At 42.3% G+C, this 18,772-nt stretch overlaps 1 pseudogene; it reads right to left on the reverse strand.

Moving 5' to 3' along the window:
• Positions 1-291: 291 nt before the first annotated feature.
• The window catches only part of LOC110487268, a 30,076-nt pseudogene continuing 11,595 nt past the window's right edge, over positions 292-18,772 (reverse strand).

Raw genomic sequence — 18,772 nt, forward strand, 5'->3', positions numbered from 1 at the left:
AGTGAGAGATAACAAGAGATAAGTTCCTGACCAATGGGCTGTTCTGGCTCCTTTCCTATGGGCCGTTCTGGCTCCTTTCCTATGGGCCGTTCTGGCTCCTGCCCTATGGGCCGTTCTGGCTCCTGCCCTATGGGCCATTCTGGCTCCTGCCCTATGGGCCGTTCTGGCTCCTGCCCTATGGGCCGTTCTGGCTCCTGCCCTATGGGCCGTTCTCAAGCTAGGCTACTTACTTTACTTACTACATCTCAGGCTGCTACGTGTTGTTTTCATATTTCAGCTGAGAGTTCCCACTTAGCCACTTAGCAGGGGGGAGGAGAGGTCCCCAGATGTGAGAGCAATGGAGGGAGGGATGGTGGAGCTGGAGGACGACTGGGGGGGAGAAGAGGGAGAGGGGTTTGTTAGTAAGAGGGACCAGAATAAGCTGGCTGTTTGTTATATTGGCCCCCCAGGGACCCTGAGGATAGACTACTAGGAACTCTGGACAGGCTCCATCTGGCTCCATGCTGAGTGGGTCAGAGAGATAACACACACACACACTCTGGACCAATCACTGGGGGATGACACATCCAGGAAAACGTTCCTCTCTCTAAGATCACATCCTTAAAGTGGGCTATGGGGTAATGTTTCTGTTTATATATATCAATATGGGATCAGCACTTTTCCTTGACCCATGAGACCTGAGATCAGGAAAATACTCCAGTTATAAGAGAACTAAAAGTGTGTGAATGTTTAAATGAGGCCTCTGACTGGACATCCTACTGTACCACATAGTAGTTCATGACAAATGGAATACCACGGACTATCTGCTGCTTTTTGGGGTCATTTTTCATTTCGTGAAAGATTCGATCTCACTATTTTGCTGAGAAAATCCCCCATGGTCTGAGTAATTCCCCATGAAACAAACAAAACTACCAACATGTGAGCAGAGAAAGAGAGAGAGAGAGAAAGAGAACAAGAGAGCGAGAGAGAGTTTAGAGAGTAGAGCAGATGGTTTCCCTCCCCTAAGCTCTCCTCTCCACTTTTCCTGCTGCTGCTCGGATGGACAGATCTGCCTGTTGTGAGGAAAGAAGGATCAAATGATTACTTCATCAGCATTCCACGCAGCAACTCACACGGACAACTGACTCTCTCACTCCTCTCCCTGTACATGGCCCCGTACACACTCAGGTTGTACAACTGACGTACAACACATTTGACACAACTGTTTTAATACAGCAGAGAGTTTGTCTGCACAATTTTACGTAAACAAAGGTTGTCAAGAATCAATGGTTGTGTAATTGCTTTTGTGCAGTGAAGCTCTCCGTTGTCAGACACAACAATACCAGTTGTAACACAACCGTTGTGTCAAATAATTAGCATTTGACCTGCTTTGTGTCTTATTTTTATATTCCCCCATCCTTCCATCCATCCATCCATCCATCCACCCATCCATCCATCCATCCTTCCATCCATCCATCCTTCCACCCACCCACCCACCCACCCACCCACCCACCCACCCACCCACCCTTCCATCCATCCATCCACCCACCCACCCACCCACCCACCCACCCACCCACCCACCCATCCTTCCATCCATCCACCCACCCACCCACCCATCCTTCCATCCACCCATCCCCATCCACCCATCCTTCCATCCACCCATCCACCCATCCTTCCATCCACCCATCCTTCCATCCACCCATCCTTCCATCCACCCATCCTTCCATCCACCCATCCTTCCACCCACCCATCCTTCCATCCACCCACCCATCCTTCCTGCCATCCACTAACCACTAATAAGCTCTAAGGATATAAGGCTTCTTTGTAAATCAAAAACATGAGGCATATGTCTGCCTTTTTCTCAGCGATTGTTGATGTAGAAGATGTATTTAAAAACTTCCCATTTGTCTTTCCCTGTGGGAAGGGATTGAGGGAGGGGTGAGAGGATGGAAGGATAAGAGGATAGAGGGCAGATGTGGTTGGAGCGGTAGAGGAGAGGAGAGAGAGAGCATGGAGTTGCTTCAGGGGCCAAGGCTTATTTCTAAAATGCACTCTTTGTTTCGCTCTCTCTCTCACACACACACACACACACACACACACACACACACACACACACACACACACACAACTGTATTGATTAACAATGTGTTGCTCAAGAGAGATACAAACAAAGTGACTCCCTGCAGACTCTCTACAAGAGCTTCTCTTTACTATGACCTGTGCTGCCATGCAACCAATACATCGGCATAGTTTAAAAGCCTTTTCTTCCCAAACAGTAAATAAATCCATGGGCTGTAAGTGGGATAGAATTCAGTTTTCCACTAGCTGTCAGAAGTATTTGAATATTTTATTTTTATTTGATCCTTTATTTAACTAGGCAAGTCAGTTAAGAACAAACTCTTATTTATTTTACAATGACGGCCTACCCCGGCAGACCCGGACGACACTGGGCCAATTGTACGCCGCCCTATGGGATTACAATTACAGCCAGATGTGATGCAGCCTGGCTAATAATAATGGATGGTTCTGGATACAAGTTGAGCTATCAAGTGGAATAGAATAGTCAAATGACACTGTGAACAAGTCTATCTGAAGAACAGAACAAAGCCCATGCTTTTGAAAGAAAAGTGAGAGATTGTTTCATTATGGTTGTCTAGTAGGCTTAGAGTTAAGGCAATAGACTACGTAGTTACTGTGGATCAACTATTTTAGAGCATATGATCATCTCCGGTTTATGACAATTGATTATTATTTGATATGGATTAGGTCCTATTAAACAGTAGCCAACTGTCATTGCTAATTCAATCTAAAGATTGATAAAAGCATCCAACTGAACCTATTTGCCACCCATTTTCCAGATCAAATAAACGTACAGTATAAACACACAGAGAGAGAGAGAGACAGAGAGAGAGAGAGAGCGAGAGAGACAGAGAGAGAGAGAGAGAGAGAGAGAGAGAGAGAGCGAGAGAGACAGAGAGAGAGAGAGAGAGAGAGAGAGAGAGAGAGAGACAGAGAGAGAGAGACAGAGAGAGAGAGACAGAGAGAGAGAAAGACAGAGAGAGAGTGAGCGAGAGAGAGAGAGAGAGAGAAAGACAGAGAGAGAGACACAGTCTTGTAACAAATGTATATTTGCTAATGCACCTGTTTTTTGTTTTAAGGTCCACGCGACAAGGCTCATTCCCAGCTTAAATATTTGCTCGTCATGTAGGTTTAACATCCGCATTGTTCTTCTAGCTCTCTGAGGTGCATTAAATAACATGTACGAGTAACCACCTCTTAGATTATGTCCCAAATGGAAACCATTGTGTCCCAAATGGCCAATAGGGCTCTGGTCAAAAGAAGTGCACTATGTAGGGGATAAGGTGCCGTTTGGGAAGCATATCTTTCATGCTCTCTCATGTAGCGCAGCACAAAGCAGCACTCCAAAAACCAGCATAAATACAACACCCCTCACTGTTTATATCCTCTTTCTTTGATAGATATGAACATGAAGTTTGTGTACGATAAAAAATTATACTAATGCTCAATTTTACATCATATTCATTTATGTTTTGTTATATTCTTGTCTACATTTACCCTTTTGTGGATCGGTGAAGTAATTTAAGATCAATCTTATATTACATGTCTGTCTGGTATACTCATAACAGCAATGACATTTATATTGTGTGTTTTCCTTTAATCCTGTAACAGCAATGACACACAGCCTGGTATGTGACTGGTGTCAACGTGAAACATGGTCAGTCGCTTTTTTCCAGGAAATACAATTATTTAGATGATGTACACAGTGTGTGTGTGTGCCACAGGAGGCTGCTGAGGGGAGGACAGCTCATAAAATTGGCTGGAATGGAGTCAATGGAATGACATCAAACACATGGAAAACACAGGGTTAATGTACAGTGCCTTGCGAAAGTATTCGGCCCCCTTGAACTTTGCAACCTTTTGACACATTTCAGGCTTCAAACATAAAGATATAAAACTGTATTTTTTTGTGAAGAATCAACAACAAGTGGGACACAATCATGAAGTGGAACGACATTTATTGGATATTTCAAACTTTTTTAACAAATCAAAAACTGAAAAATTGGGCGTGCAAAATTATTCAGCCCCTTTACTTTCAGTGCAGCAAACTCTCTCCAGAAGTTCAGTGAGGATCTCTGAATGATCCAATGTTGACCTAAATGACTAATGATGATAAATACAATCCACCTGTGTGTAATCAAGTCTCCGTATAAATGCACCTGCACTGTGATAGTCTCAGAGGTCCGTTAAAAGCGCAGAGAGCATCATGAAGAACAAGGAACACACCAGGCAGGTCCGAGATACTGTTGTGAAGAAGTTTAAAGCCGGATTTGGATACAAAAAGATTTCCCAAGTTTTAAACATCCCAAGGAGCACTGTGCAAGCGATAATATTGAAATGGAAGGAGTATCAGACCACTGCAAATCTACCAAGACCTGGCCGTCCCTCTAAACTTTCAGCTCATACAAGGAGAAGACAGATCAGAGATGCAGCCAAGAGGCCCATGATCACTCTGGATGAACTGCAGAGATCTACAGCTGAGGTGGGAGACTCTGTCCATAGGACAACAATCAGTCGTATATTGCACAAATCTGGCCTTTATGGAAGAGTGGCAAGAAGAAAGCCATTTCTTAAAGATATCCATAAAAAGTGTTGTTTAAAGTTTGCCACAAGCCACCTGGGAGACACACCAAACATGTGGAAGAAGGTGCTCTGGTCAGATGAAGCCAAAATTGAACTTTTTGGCAACAATGCAAAACGTTATGTTTGGCGTAAAAGCAACACAGCTGAACACACCATCCCCACTGTCAAACATGGTGGTGGCAGCATCATGGTTTGGGCCTGCTTTTCTTCAGCAGGGACAGGGAAGATGGTTAAAATTGATGGGAAGATGGAACGAGCCAAATACAGGACCATTCTGGAAGAAAACCTGATGGAGTCTGCAAAAGACCTGAGACTGGGACGGAGATTTGTCTTCCAACAAGACAATGATCCAAAACATAAAGCAAAATCTACAATGGAATGGTTCAAAAATAAACATATCCAGGTGTTAGAATGGCCAAGTCAAAGTCCAGACCTGAATCCAATCGAGAATCTGTGGAAAGAACTGAAAACTGCTGTTCACAAATGCTCTCCATCCAACCTCACTGAGCTCGAGCTGTTTTGCAAGGAGGAATGGGAAAAAAATTCAGTCTCTCGATGTGCAAAACTGATAGAGACATACCCCAAGCGACTTACAGCTGTTATCGCAGCAAAAGGTGGCGCTACAAAGTATTAACTTAAGGGGGCTGAATAATTTTGCACGCCCAATTTTTCAGTTTTTGATTTGTTAAAAAAGTTTGAAATATCCAATAAATGTCGTTCGACTTCATGATTGTGTCCCACTTGTTGTTGATTCTTCACAAAAAAATACAGTTTTATATCTTTATGTTTGAAGCCTGAAATGTGGCAAAAGTTCGCAAAGTTCAAGGGGGCCGAATACTTTCGCAAGGCACTGTACCTGATACCATTACATCTATTCTACTCCAGCCATCACCACGAGCCCGTCCTCCTCAATGAAGGTGCCACCAACCAAATCAATTTAGAGTTTTCCTTTTTTCAATATAAATTATTATAAAAAAATATTGCAACCAATAGACTGGTATACAGTATATATGGGGGATACGACAATCCCAGCTCTGCAGATTTTGCTGCAACGAGACAGAATCGTTCGATCTGTTTTGATACTGTCCATACGTAGCTGGTTGTTGGTTGCAGGTCCAGGAACAGATGAAGAATTGCAACACATACCTGGAGTTAACTCTGGAGAGAGGGTGATCTGAAAAGTCAGAGTCAATCGATCAATAATATAATAATACTCTAAGCAGAAATGGTTTTCTTTCATTTATAATTTGTGGAAACTATGAGAATAGAGAGAACTTTTGTGAAACGGCACAGTTGGAAAGATATATGGCAAATAGAAATCAAAACTGGATGGTGTTCAGAGATAGATCAGAGGGGTTGAGTGGAGCTGAAGGACTAAAAACAAACTAAATATAACTAATGTCAAATATACTGTGTCTGTAAAATGTATATAGTGTGTATAAGCTGGAAGTAGAAGCCTAAGTGTTGTTGTTCATTAGTTAACTCCAATTACGGAAGGTAGGGTTAGGGGAAAATATTAAAGGAAAATATATATAAATAAATTATAATATATCTACATCTATATTTTTTACATAATATATACACTATATTTATACACTACCGGTCAACAGTTTTAGAACACCTACTCATTCAAGGGTTTTTCTTTATCTTTTGCTATTTTCTACATTGTAGAATAATAGTGAAGACATTAAAACGACGAAATAACACATATGGAATATGTAGTAAGTGTTAAACAAATCAAAATATATTTTATATTTGAGATTCTTCAAATAGCCACCCTTTGCCTTGATGACAACTTTGCACACTCTTGGCATTCTTTCAACCAGCTTCACATGGAATGCTTTTCCAACAGTCTTGAAGGAGTTCCCACATATGCTGAGCACTTGTTGGCTGCTTTTCCTTGACTCTAAAATATTCCTTACACAGCCTGGAGGTGTGTTGGGTCATTGTCGTGTTGAAAAACAAATCATAGTCCCAATAAGCCCAAACCATATGGGATGGTGTATCGCTGCAGAATGCTGTGGTAGCCATGCTGGTAAAGTGGACCTTGAATTCTAAATAAATCACAGACAGTGTCACCAGCAAAGCACCCCCACACCTCCTCCTCCATGCTTTACAGTGGGAAATACACATGCGGAGATCATCAGTTCACCCACACCGCGTCTCACAAAGACACGGCTGTTGGAAGCAAAAATCTCCAATTTGGACTCCAGACCCAAGGACAAATTTCCACCGGTCGCCTCCCGAGTGGTGCAGTGGTCTAAGGCACTGCATCACAGTGCTAGCTGTGCCACTAGAGATTCTGGGTTCATCGCGCATTAGCGACTCCTGTGGTGGGCCGGGCGCAGTGCACGCTGACACGGTCGCCAGATGTACGGTGTTTCCTTCGACACATTGGTGCGACTGGCTTCCGGGTTGGATGGGCATTGTGTCAAGAAGCAGTGCGGCTTGGTTGGGTTGTGCTTCGGAGGACGCATGGCACTCGACCTTCGCCTCTCCGTCCGTACGGGAGGTGCAGCAACGAGACAAGACTGTAACTACTACCAATTGGATACCACGAAATTGGGGAGAAAAAGGGGTGAAAAATCTACTAAAAAAATAAAAGAATCCACCATTGATGGATGTCCATTGCTTGTGTTTCTTGGCCCAAGCAAGTCTCTTCTTATTATTGGTGTCCTTTAGTAGTGGTTTCTTTTCAGGAATTCGACCATGAAGGCCTGATTCACACAGTCTCCTCTGAACAGTTGATGTTGAGATGTGTCTGTTACTTGAACTCTGTGAAGCATTTATTTGGGCTGCAATTTCTGAGGCTGGTAACTCTAATAAACTTATCCTCTGCAGCAGAGGTAACTCCGGGTCTTCTATTCCTATGGCGATCCTCATGAGAGCCAGTTTCATCATAGCTCTTGATGGTTTTTGTGACTGCACTTGAAGAAACTTTCAAAGTTCTTGACATTTTCTGTATTGACTGACCTTCATGTCTTAAAGTAATGATGGACTGTCATTTGTCTTTGTTTATTTGAGCTGTTCTTGCCATAATATGGACTTGATCTTTTACCACATAGTGCCATCTTCTGTATACCACCCCTACCTTGTCACAACACAACTGATTGACTCAAACGCATTAAAAAGGAAAGAAATTCTACAACTTGAACTTTTAGCAAGGCACACCTGCTAATTGAAATGCATTCCAGGTGACTACCTCATGAAGCTGGCTGAGAGAATACCAAGAGTGTGCAAAGCTGTCATTAAGGCAAAGGGAGGCTACTTTGAAGAATCTCAAATATAAATATATTTGGATTTACTTAACACTTCTTTGGTTACTACATGATTCCATATGTGTTATTCCATAGTTTAGATGTTTTCACTATTATTCTACAATGTAGAAAATACTACAAATAAAGAAATTCACTTGAATGATTAGGTGTTCTAAAACTTTTGACCGGTAGAGTATATGGGGGATTGGAAATGACGGAGACAATTAAATCTATCTGCAATATTAAAGCTGATCCACCCCATAAAAATAAATAATTAAAATAAAGTGCCACCAACCTCCTGTGGTGTGTCTTTGCATCTCTCTCTCTCTCTCTCTCTCTCTCTCTCTCTCTTAAACACACACACAGCGTCACAGGTTGTTGAACAGAGAGTGAGCGTAGAGCGTGAGAAAGAGAGAGAGCGTGAGAAACAGAGTGAGAGAGACAGAGAGAAAGAGAGAGAAAGAGACAGAGAGAGAGAGAAAGAGACAGAGAGAGAGAGAGAAAGAGACAGAGAGAGAGAGAGAGAGAGAGACAGAGAGAAAGACAGAGAAGAGACAGAGACAGAGAGTGAGCGTAGAGCGTGAGAAAGAGAGAGAGCGTGAGAAAGAGAGTGAGAGAGAAAGAGACAGAGAGAGAGAAAGAGAGAGAGAAAGAGAGAGAGGGGAAACAACCCTTACAGAAAAAACATTTTGAATTTCACTTGATCACGTGAAGTGTTCCAAAAACACATGTTTTCATGTGATCACGTGGTCTTATGTAAAGTTTATATGATAATGTGACAACATGTAAACCAACGTGATAACATGGAACTATACGTGTTAATACATGTGATCACATATGAAGTGTTCCAAATTAACATTTTCACATGATTTCACATGTGAAAGTTCATGTGAAATCGTGTGATTTTCCACATGTGAAATGATGTTTTTTCCGTAAGGGAACTTGATGAATACTAGAACATGAAGCTTAAGTGACGCTGAAATGCATTGGTTGGATGTTTTTCTATTCAACTCCATTCTCATTGTCCATAAGGGGGTGACTAAATTAATATTGTCTTAACAACGGTACACACACACTCACACACACATACAGTACACTAGTTGCGGTCGGTGTTTTTATGAGCATGGCCTTATTTCCATTACAGCATATTGGATGACTGTCAGTCATATTCCATTCACCCACCTCAATGTAAATATCGATAGGTTTAGGCTACTACAGGATACAGTTTCTCTATACCCATCATGAGGTTGCTACAACCTAGCCTATGAATGAAAGTTTACGACGTAGGTGCACAGGTCGAGAGAAACATTTGAGTAATCAAAGTGACAGACAGTGACACATTCAATAACCCCTTGCACACACGTGCATGCATCTAGCGTGTAATCATTAGCCCAACAGTTCCAAAATATAGTTTCTATTGGAGAAATTCAGGTATGTTTATCCCTGTTTCATTCCTTTTGCTTCCATTTAAGAAACGCTTTCCAACCGAATTGGCGGAATGAATACACCCCTGATCACACGCAGACACGGTTCACTTTCATAGCAGCCACATACAAACAGCATGATCACTTTGCACGTTGTATAATTCCTTCTCGCATCTACGCGCTCTCCTCCTCTCGCCCTTTGCTTGTGGACTTCAGTGCACAAAACATCAGCTGGTTGTGGCCAGGCGGAAAAAACTTTCTAAACCAAATCTTTATACTACACACAGCCTACATTGTTGTCACCTAATTAGCGAACATCATATTAGTCAACATAGCTATTGGATCTAACACTGTTACGGTTTTCTTCGGTTGAAGGAGAGTCGGACCAAAATGCAGCGTGGTAATTTTCATACATGTTTAATAAAGACGAAAGACGAACAATACAAAACAACAAACGTAACGTGAAAACCTATACAGCCTATCTGGTGACAACAAACACAGAGACAGGAACAATCACCCACGAAACACTCAAAGAATATGGCTGCCTAAATATGGTTCCCAATCAGAGACAACGATAATCACCTGCCTCTAATTGAGAACCAATTCAGACAGCCACAGACTTACCTAGAAAACCCCACTAAGCCACAATCCCAATACGTATGAAAATCCCAAGACAAAACACCCCACATAAAAAAAACCATGCCACACCCTGGCCTAACCAAATAAATGAAGATAAACACAAAATACTTCGACCAGGGCGTGACAAACACATTAGTAAACTCACTACAATCATGCAGTACAGTGTGGTCAGCAAGCAGTTTAGCGGTTACACCGGCGGGCCCTGTTGGCAATAAATTAATAAAACCAAAAGATTACCTTAACTTGGAAGAATGCCAATGTTAGATAGCCATAGCCAGCTAGCTAACATAGCATCCCTTTCGGGTTGAGCCAGGTGTTTGAGTAGGCTAAACTAGCTAGCTGCATTCTCTAGCTAAGTGAAAGTGAAAAAAAATACAACGACATATACAGTGCCTTGCGAAAGTATTCGGCCCCCTTGAACTTTGCGACCTTTTGCCACATTTCAGGCTTCAAACATAAATATATAAAACTGTATTTTTTTGTGAAGAATCAACAACAAGTGGGACACAATCATGAAGTGGAACGACATTTATTGGATATTTCAAACTTTTTTAACAAATCAAAAACTGAAAAATTGGGCGTGCAAAATTATTCAGCCCCCTTAAGTTAATACTTTGTAGCGACACCTTTTGCTGCGATTACAGCTGTAAGTCGCTTGGGGTATGTCTCTATCAGTTTTGCACATCAAGAGACTGAATTTTTTTCCCATTCCTCCTTGCAAAACAGCTCGAGCTCAGTGAGGTTGGATGGAGAGCATTTGTGAACAGCAGTTTTCAGTTCTTTCCACAGATTCTCGATTGGATTCAGGTCTGGACTTTGACTTGGCCATTCTAACACCTGGATATGTTTATTTTTGAACCATTCCATTGTAGATTTTGCTTTATGTTTTGGATCATTGTCTTGTTGGAAGACAAATCTCCGTCCCAGTCTCAGGTCTTTTGCAGACTCCATCAGGTTTTCTTCCAGAATGGTCCTGTATTTGGCTCCATCCATCTTCCCATCAATTTTAACTATCTTCCCTGTCCCTGCTGAAGAAAAGCAGGCCCAAACCATGATGCTGCCACCACCATGTTTGACAGTGGGGATGGTGTGTTCAGGGTGATGAGCTGTGTTGCTTTTACGCCAAACATAACGTTTTGCATTGTTGCCAAAAAGTTCAATTTTGGTTTCATCTGACCAGAGCACCTTCTTCCACATGTTTGGTGTGTCTCCCAGGTGGCTTGTGGCAAACTTTAAACAACACTTTTTATGGATCTTTAAGAAATGGCTTTCTTCTTGCCACTCTTCCATAAAGGCCAGATTTGTGCAATATACGACTGATTGTTGTCCTATGGACAGAGTCTCCCACCTCAGCTGTAGATCTCTGCAGTTCATCCAGAGTGATCATGGGCCTCTTGGCTGCATCACTGATCAGTCTTCTCCTTGTATGAGCTGAAAGTTTAGAGGGACGGCCAGGTCTTGGTAGATTTGCAGTGGTCTGATACTCCTTCCATTTCAATATTATCGCTTGCACAGTGCTCCTTGGGATGTTTAAAGCTTGGGAAATCTTTTTGTATCCAAATCCGGCTTTAAACTTCTTCACAACAGTATCTCGGACCTGCCTGGTGTGTTCCTTGTTCTTCATGATGCTCTCTGCGCTTTTAACGGACCTCTGAGACTATCACAGTGCAGGTGCATTTATACAGAGACTTGATTACACACAGGTGGATTGTATTTATCATCATTAGTCATTTAGGTCAACATTGGATCATTCAGAGATCCTCACTGAACTTCTGGAGAGAGTTTGCTGCACTGAAAGTAAAGGGGCTGAATAATTTTGCACGCCCAATTTTTCAGTTTTTGATTTGTTAAAAAGGTTTGAAATATCTAATAAATGTCGTTCCACTTCATGATTGTGTCCCACTTGTTGTTGATTCTTCACAAAAAAATACAGTTTTATATCTTTATGTTTGAAGCCTGAAATGTGTCAAAAGGTCGCAAAGTTCAAGGGGGCCGAATACTTTCGCAAGGCACTGTAGCTAGCTCTCTCTCCTGCTTCTCATTCTTTTTAAAATAAATACATTTGTTCAAAACTGTTCAACTATTGTCTTTCTCACTCTTTGAGTCGACTACTCACCACATTTTATAAACTGCAGTGCTAGTTAGCTGTAGCTTATGCTCTGAGTACTAGATTTATTCTCTGATCCTTTGCTTGAGTGGAAAACATGTCAGTTCATGCTACAAGAGCTCTGATAGGTTGGAGGACATTCTTCGGAAGTTGTCATAATTACTGTGTAAGACGTAAATATATTTCGTATAGTTTTATCTAAAAAGGATAATTATTTTAATGTTTCACTATTTTTATTTTTATGAAATTCACTGAGGAGGATGGTCCTCCCCTTCCTCCTCTGAGGAGCCTCCACTGACACACACACACACACACACACACACACACACACACACACACACACACACACACATCAGTGCGTAATAACGTTACAATCATCATAGCTGCATTGCATTTCAATGTCTGCGTGCCAAATGGTTTTCTATTCCCTATGGGACCTGGTCAAAAGTAGTGCACTATATAGGGAAAGGTTGCAATTTGGGATGCAAACAATGTTCCTTTTTGAAAAATAAATGTTACTTTTTGAAAGAAAATGTAATTTTCGATGTAATTACTCTTAAGCCATTCGGTTGGTCATGGACGACCCGAACCAACATTGGAGGATTTTCCAGGTTTTTTTGTTACACTTATTGAAAACCCACACTGGTATTTGAGCATGAAGACATTAAAACACATGATCTATGACCCAAATGGCACCCCATTTCATTTTTAGTACCCTACATTTGACCAGGAACCATAGGGCCTCCAGGCACAATATTGGGTGCTGTTTGGGATGCAGCCATTATCGTTGGCCACAGAAGGTTTTGTTCTCGCTTTTATAAAGGTCATACACTCCTACAGTACCAACATTCCAACGTAATTTACACTAAACGTACCACTCCATAAGCCATTAGACCGATCACAGCCTGCACTTTCACACTACGTGAGTTGTCAGAAGGGCTGGGATGTGCATGTGTGTGTGTGTGTGTGTGTGTGTGTGTGTGTGTGTGTGTGTGTGTGTGTGTGTGTGTTGCTGTCAGAAAGGAAGGGGAACCATTTGTAATGCTAATGAGAAATAGTGAATTTAAACATTTAGCTGGTGCTAATAAAAGAAGATAAGAAGTTTTACATTTTTCAAAGTAAGTCATGTTTTTCACTTGAAGGGAGAAAGAGACTTGTTTCCTCTACCTTCTTGCTTGTATCCGACTATGGTGATACCTTGTACATGTATGCCCCTGTTGCATCATTACGTATGCTTGACACTGTGTATCATGGGGCACTGAGGTTTATTACGAACACCAAAACCCTCACTCATCACTGTACCCTCTATGTGACAGTGGCTGGCCTTCCTTAGCGCTTCAGGGAGACAGAGACTATGTCATTGGTATGTTTTCATTTACAAGGCCATACTGAGACAGCTCCCATTTTAAGTGTGAATCTACATTGTTCAGCAGGCTAATGGCAATTATCTCCTACGCTCACAGGAATGTATCGAAGGCCCGTACAGAGCTAGGTAAAAAAGCATCCCAGTAGCTCACTCTGCCCCCTCTACTTGGAACGAGTTACAAAAAGACTTGAAAGCACAGGAGATCGTCTCCTCAAATTATTTTACAGCTAGGGTCAAATCTATTGTGAGAAATGATTTAGTGGGCTGTCTATGTTTTGACCCTTAATTGAACCCTCCTCCCAAACCCTATGTGCCTGTTCAATGTGTAAACGGATGTTTTTCAACTGTAGTGCTTTGTGTTTTATGTTGTAAGTTACGGAAACTTTGTGTGCAGTTCTTTTGGCCAGGTTTCTCTTGGAAAAGATGTGTTTAATCTCAATGAACCTGGTGAAATAAAGGTAAAATAATCAATTATATATATATTTTTTTATTGCATTGTTCTGTTTGCTCTTTCTCAATAACACACACACACACACAATCAATATTTAACATTGCATTCACTGTGGACACATGCAAGAACTCTTTGTACAGTGCAGAAACAACAGAATTAGTCAGTCAGGTAAATGAAGACCCATTTCAGTTGAATGGATTCAGTTGTGCAACTGACTAGGTATCCCCTTTCCCTTCCCTGCTCCTATTCTCAGACAGCCACGCTTCACACTATTTGCCAACACTGTGTGTGTGTGTGTGTGTGTGTGTGTGTGTGTGTGTGTGTGTGTGTGTGTTTGTGTGTGTGTGTGTGTGTGTGTGTGTGTGTGTGTGTGTGTGTGTGTGTGTGTGTGTGTGTGTGTGTGATATGGTCACGCTTCATAGACCATTGTAAGCCAAGCATGGGCAGTGTTCAAACAGTTGTGTGTGTTGATTTATTACTGCTTGTTCAGTCAATTGAATCATCACAAAGTGCTACAGATCCTGCTCTATATCCGGATAGGTTTAGGTTTATCAACCTTATCAACTATGTACAGTTGAAGTCAGAAGTTTACATACACCTTAGCCAAATACATTTAAACTCCGTTTTTCACAATTCTTGCCATTCAATCCTAGTAAAAATGCTCTATTTTAGGTCAGTTAGGATCACCACTTTATTTTAAGAATGTGAAATGTCAGAATAATAGTAGAGAGAATGATTTATTTCAGCTTTTATTTCTTTCATCACATTCCCAGTGGGTCAGAAGTTTACATACACTCAATTAGTATTTGGTAGCATTGCCTTTAAATTGTTTAAGTTGGGTCAAACATTTTGGGTAGCCTTCCACAAGCTTCCTACAATAAGTTGGGTGAATTTTGGCCCATTCCTCCTGACAGAGCTAGTGCAACTTGAGTAAGGTTTGTAGGCCTCCTTGCTCGCACACACGTTTTCAGTTCTGCCCACACATTTTCTATAGGCTTGAGGTCAGGGCTTTGTGATGGCCACTCCAATACCTTGACTTTGTTGTTCTTAAGCCATTTTTCCACACCTTTGGAAGTATGCTTGGGGTCATTGTCCATTTGGAAGACCCATTTGCCACCAAGCTATAACTTTCTGACTGATGTCTTGAGATGCTGCTTCAATATATCCACATAGTTTTCATTTCTCATGACGTCATCTCTTTTGTGAAGTGCAGCAGTCCCTCCTGCAGCAAAGCACCCCCACAACATGATGCTGTCACCCCTGTGCTTCACGGTTGGGATGGTGTTCTTCGGCTTGCAAGCCTCCCCCATTTTCCTCCAAACATAATGATGGTCATTATGGCCAAACAGTTCTATTTTTGTTTCATCAGACCAGAGGACATTTCTCCAAAAAGTACGATCTTTGTCCACATATGCAGTTGAAAACCATAGTCTGGCTTTTTTATGGTGGTTTTGGAGCAGTGGCTTCCTCCATGCTGAGCATCCTTTCAGGTTATATCTATATAGGACTAGTTTTACTGTGGATATAGATACTTTTGTACCCGTTTCCTCCAGCATCTTCACAAAGTCCTTTGCTGTTGTTCTGGGATTGATTTGCACTTTTCGCACTTTTCGCAAGTACGTTCATCTTTAGGAGACAGAACGCGTCTCCTTCCTGACCGGTATGACGACTGTGTGGTCCCATGGTGTTTATACTTGCGTATTATTGTTTGTACAGATGAACGTGGTACCTTCAGGTGTTTGGAAATTGCTTCCAAGGGTGAACCAGACTTGTGGAGTTCTCCAATTTTTTTTCTGAGGTCTTGGCTGATTTATTTTGCTTTTCCCATGATGTCATGCAAGGAGGCACTGTGTAGGTAGGCCTTGAAATGCATCCACAGGTACACCTCCAATTTACTCAAATTATGTCAATTTGCCTATCAGAAGCTTCTAAAGATATGGAATTATTTTCTGGAATTTTCCAAGCTGTTTAAAGGCACAGTCAACTTAGTGTATGTAAACTTCCGACCCACTGGAATTGTGATACAGTGAATTATAAGTGAAATAATCTGTCTGTAAACAATTGTTGGAACAATTACTTATGTCATGCACAAAATAGATGTCTTAACCGACTTGCCAAAACTATAGTTTGTTAACAAGAAATGTGTGGAGTGGTTGAAAAACAAGTATTAATGACTCCAACCTACGTGTATGTAAACTTCCGACTTTAACTGTATGTGTCATATGAGGACAGGATGGGCTGTGTGTGTGTGTGTGTGTGTGTGTGTGTGTGTGTGTGTGTGTGTGTGTGTGTGTGTGTGTGTGGAGGACTAAAATCACTAATGGAACTCAAAGAAGATAACTACCCCCTAGAGTCGATTGACTCTAATCTAATTAGCATAATACAAATAATCCTCATCAAAATCCATCCGTTTTAGATAGAGATATCTGTTTCTGCATGGGCTACTGTCCGCGGACCATCAGCGGTGGAAGCTGGTAGAGCTAAACCAGGAGACATCCCGGAAGTCTGTCTTCTCATGTAAATGTCTGTAGCGACCAAACAGTACGCGCTACAAACTAATTACCCCACTGTAGAAAGAGGAGACTCTCACGAACACGTACATGTCAGATTTTGCTCTACGATGCTTACAAGCTTCGTCTGAAGTAACCCTGTACCAGTTTTAAAAACGGAACGGAAGTATGGAGGTACTTTAGTGCCAAAAAAGGGTTAAATATGGGTCAAAATATATGTAATAATTTCCTGAGCTTTCTTATAGCTCTCAGATATAGAACAGACACTTCAAAATATGCTTCCTTTTAATGTATTTTTTGACTATGTTATTCAATGTGTTGTTATTGGCTAATAGCAGGAAAGCCAAATGTAATGTTTCATCAAATTATTATTTTTGTTGGGTCCTAAAATTCAAACAATTACTTGGTATGACCATCTTAAAACAATTACATATGTTAGCTTATTAGAAACCCAGCCCGGGCCCTTAGACTCTAGGGGGTTTAACGGGAAAAGAGCACGCCGCAAAGAACCCACAGCAGTGCCAGTAACAATAAACCATGTCTACAGGATGAACCTGTCCCCACTGAGACAACCTCTGCACGTCACCGATTGGCCTATTCAGCTATCTCCAGACCAATAGCAAGCCAGACCCACACCACAACCCAAACACAGTATACTTGGAAGGAATCATACTGGACTAAGAGGGATCCCAAAGGAAGGTGTGTGATTATGCACACCAATGTGTGTGTGTGTGTGTGTGTGTGTGTGTGTGTGTGTAAAGGGCTTAATACGTAGAGAGATTAGCTGTACATGTCAGCTTACTCTGAATTTCATGAAAACATGGTACTGAGTGTGCTAACAGGGTTGAAATTTGTCACATTTTACTCAGTGGATACATTATATTTGCATACTCTCTACATTACATTTTAGCATAATTATTTCAAATGGGTAAGATGCTCCACAGCTCCAAGATGAAGGAATCCTTGGATTTGAACTCAGCCGTGACATACTATGTTCTTTGTGTACGTGACAGGAATGTGAAAAAGGAACGTGACGAAACGTACAGCCACTGAACTCTACAACGGCATAAAGTACTAGGGGTTTCATTCTCAACTTCGATGTGACGTCTGTAAAGTTCAGGAATATGATTCGTTGACTGTTGGTTGAGTCCAAAACAACAGTCGTTCTTAACAGTGCTTCATACAACTACACTGCTCAAAAAAATAAAGGGAACACTTAAACAACACAATGTAACTCCAAGTCAATCGCACTTCTGTGAAATCAAACTGTCCACTTAGGAAGCAACACTGATTGACAATACATTTCACATGCTGTTGTGCAAATGGAATAGACAACAGGTGGAAATTATAGGCAATTAGCAAGACACCCCCAATAAAGGAGTGGTTCTGCAGGTGGTAACCACAGACCACTTCTCAGTTCCTATGCTTCCTGGCTGATGTTTTGGTCACTTTTGAATGCTGGTGGTGCTTTCACTCTAGTGGTAGCATGAGACGGAGTCTACAACCCACACAAGTGGCTCAGGTAGTGCAGCTCATCCAGGATGGCACATCAATGCGAGCTGTGGCAAGAAGGTTTGCTGTGTCTGTCAGCATAGTGTCCAGAGCATGGAGGCGCTACCAGGTGACAGGCCAGTACATCAGGAGACGTGGAGGAGGCCGTAGGAGGGCAACAACCCAGCAGCAGGACCGCTACCTCCGCCTTTGTGCAATGAGGAGCAGGAGGAGCACTGCCAGAGCCCTGCAAAATGACCTCCAGCATGCCACAAATGTGCATGTGTCTGCTCAAACGGTCAGAAACAGATTCCATGAGGGTGGTATGAGGGTCCGACGTCCACAGGTGGGGGTTGTGCTTACAGCCCAACACCGTGCAGGACGTTTGGCATTTGCCAGAGAACACCAAGATTGGCAAATTTGCCACTGGCGCCATGTGCTCTTCACAGATGAAAGCAGGTTCACACTGAGCACATGTGACAGACGTGACAGAGTCTGGAGACACCGTGGAGAACGTTCTGCTGCCTGCAACATCCTCCAGCATGACCGGTTTGGCGGTGGGTCAGTCATGGTGTGGGGTGGCATTTCTTTGGGGGGCCGCACAGCCCTCCATGTGCTCGCCAGAGGTAGCCTGACTGCCATTAGGTACCGAGATGAGATCCCTTGTGAGACCATATGCTGGTGCGGTTGGCCTTGGGTTCCTCCTAATGCAAGACAATGCTAGACCTCATGTGGCTGGAGTGTGTCAGCAGTTCCTGCAAGAGGAAGGCATTGATGCAATGGATTGGCCCGCCCGTTCCCCAGACCTGAATCCAATTGAGCACATCTGGGACATCATGTCTCGCTCCATCCACCAACGCCACGTTGCACCACAGACTGTCCAGGA

Source organism: Oncorhynchus mykiss, chromosome 17 (genome assembly GCF_013265735.2).
Source record: "Oncorhynchus mykiss isolate Arlee chromosome 17, USDA_OmykA_1.1, whole genome shotgun sequence".
NCBI lineage: Eukaryota > Metazoa > Chordata > Actinopteri > Salmoniformes > Salmonidae > Oncorhynchus > Oncorhynchus mykiss.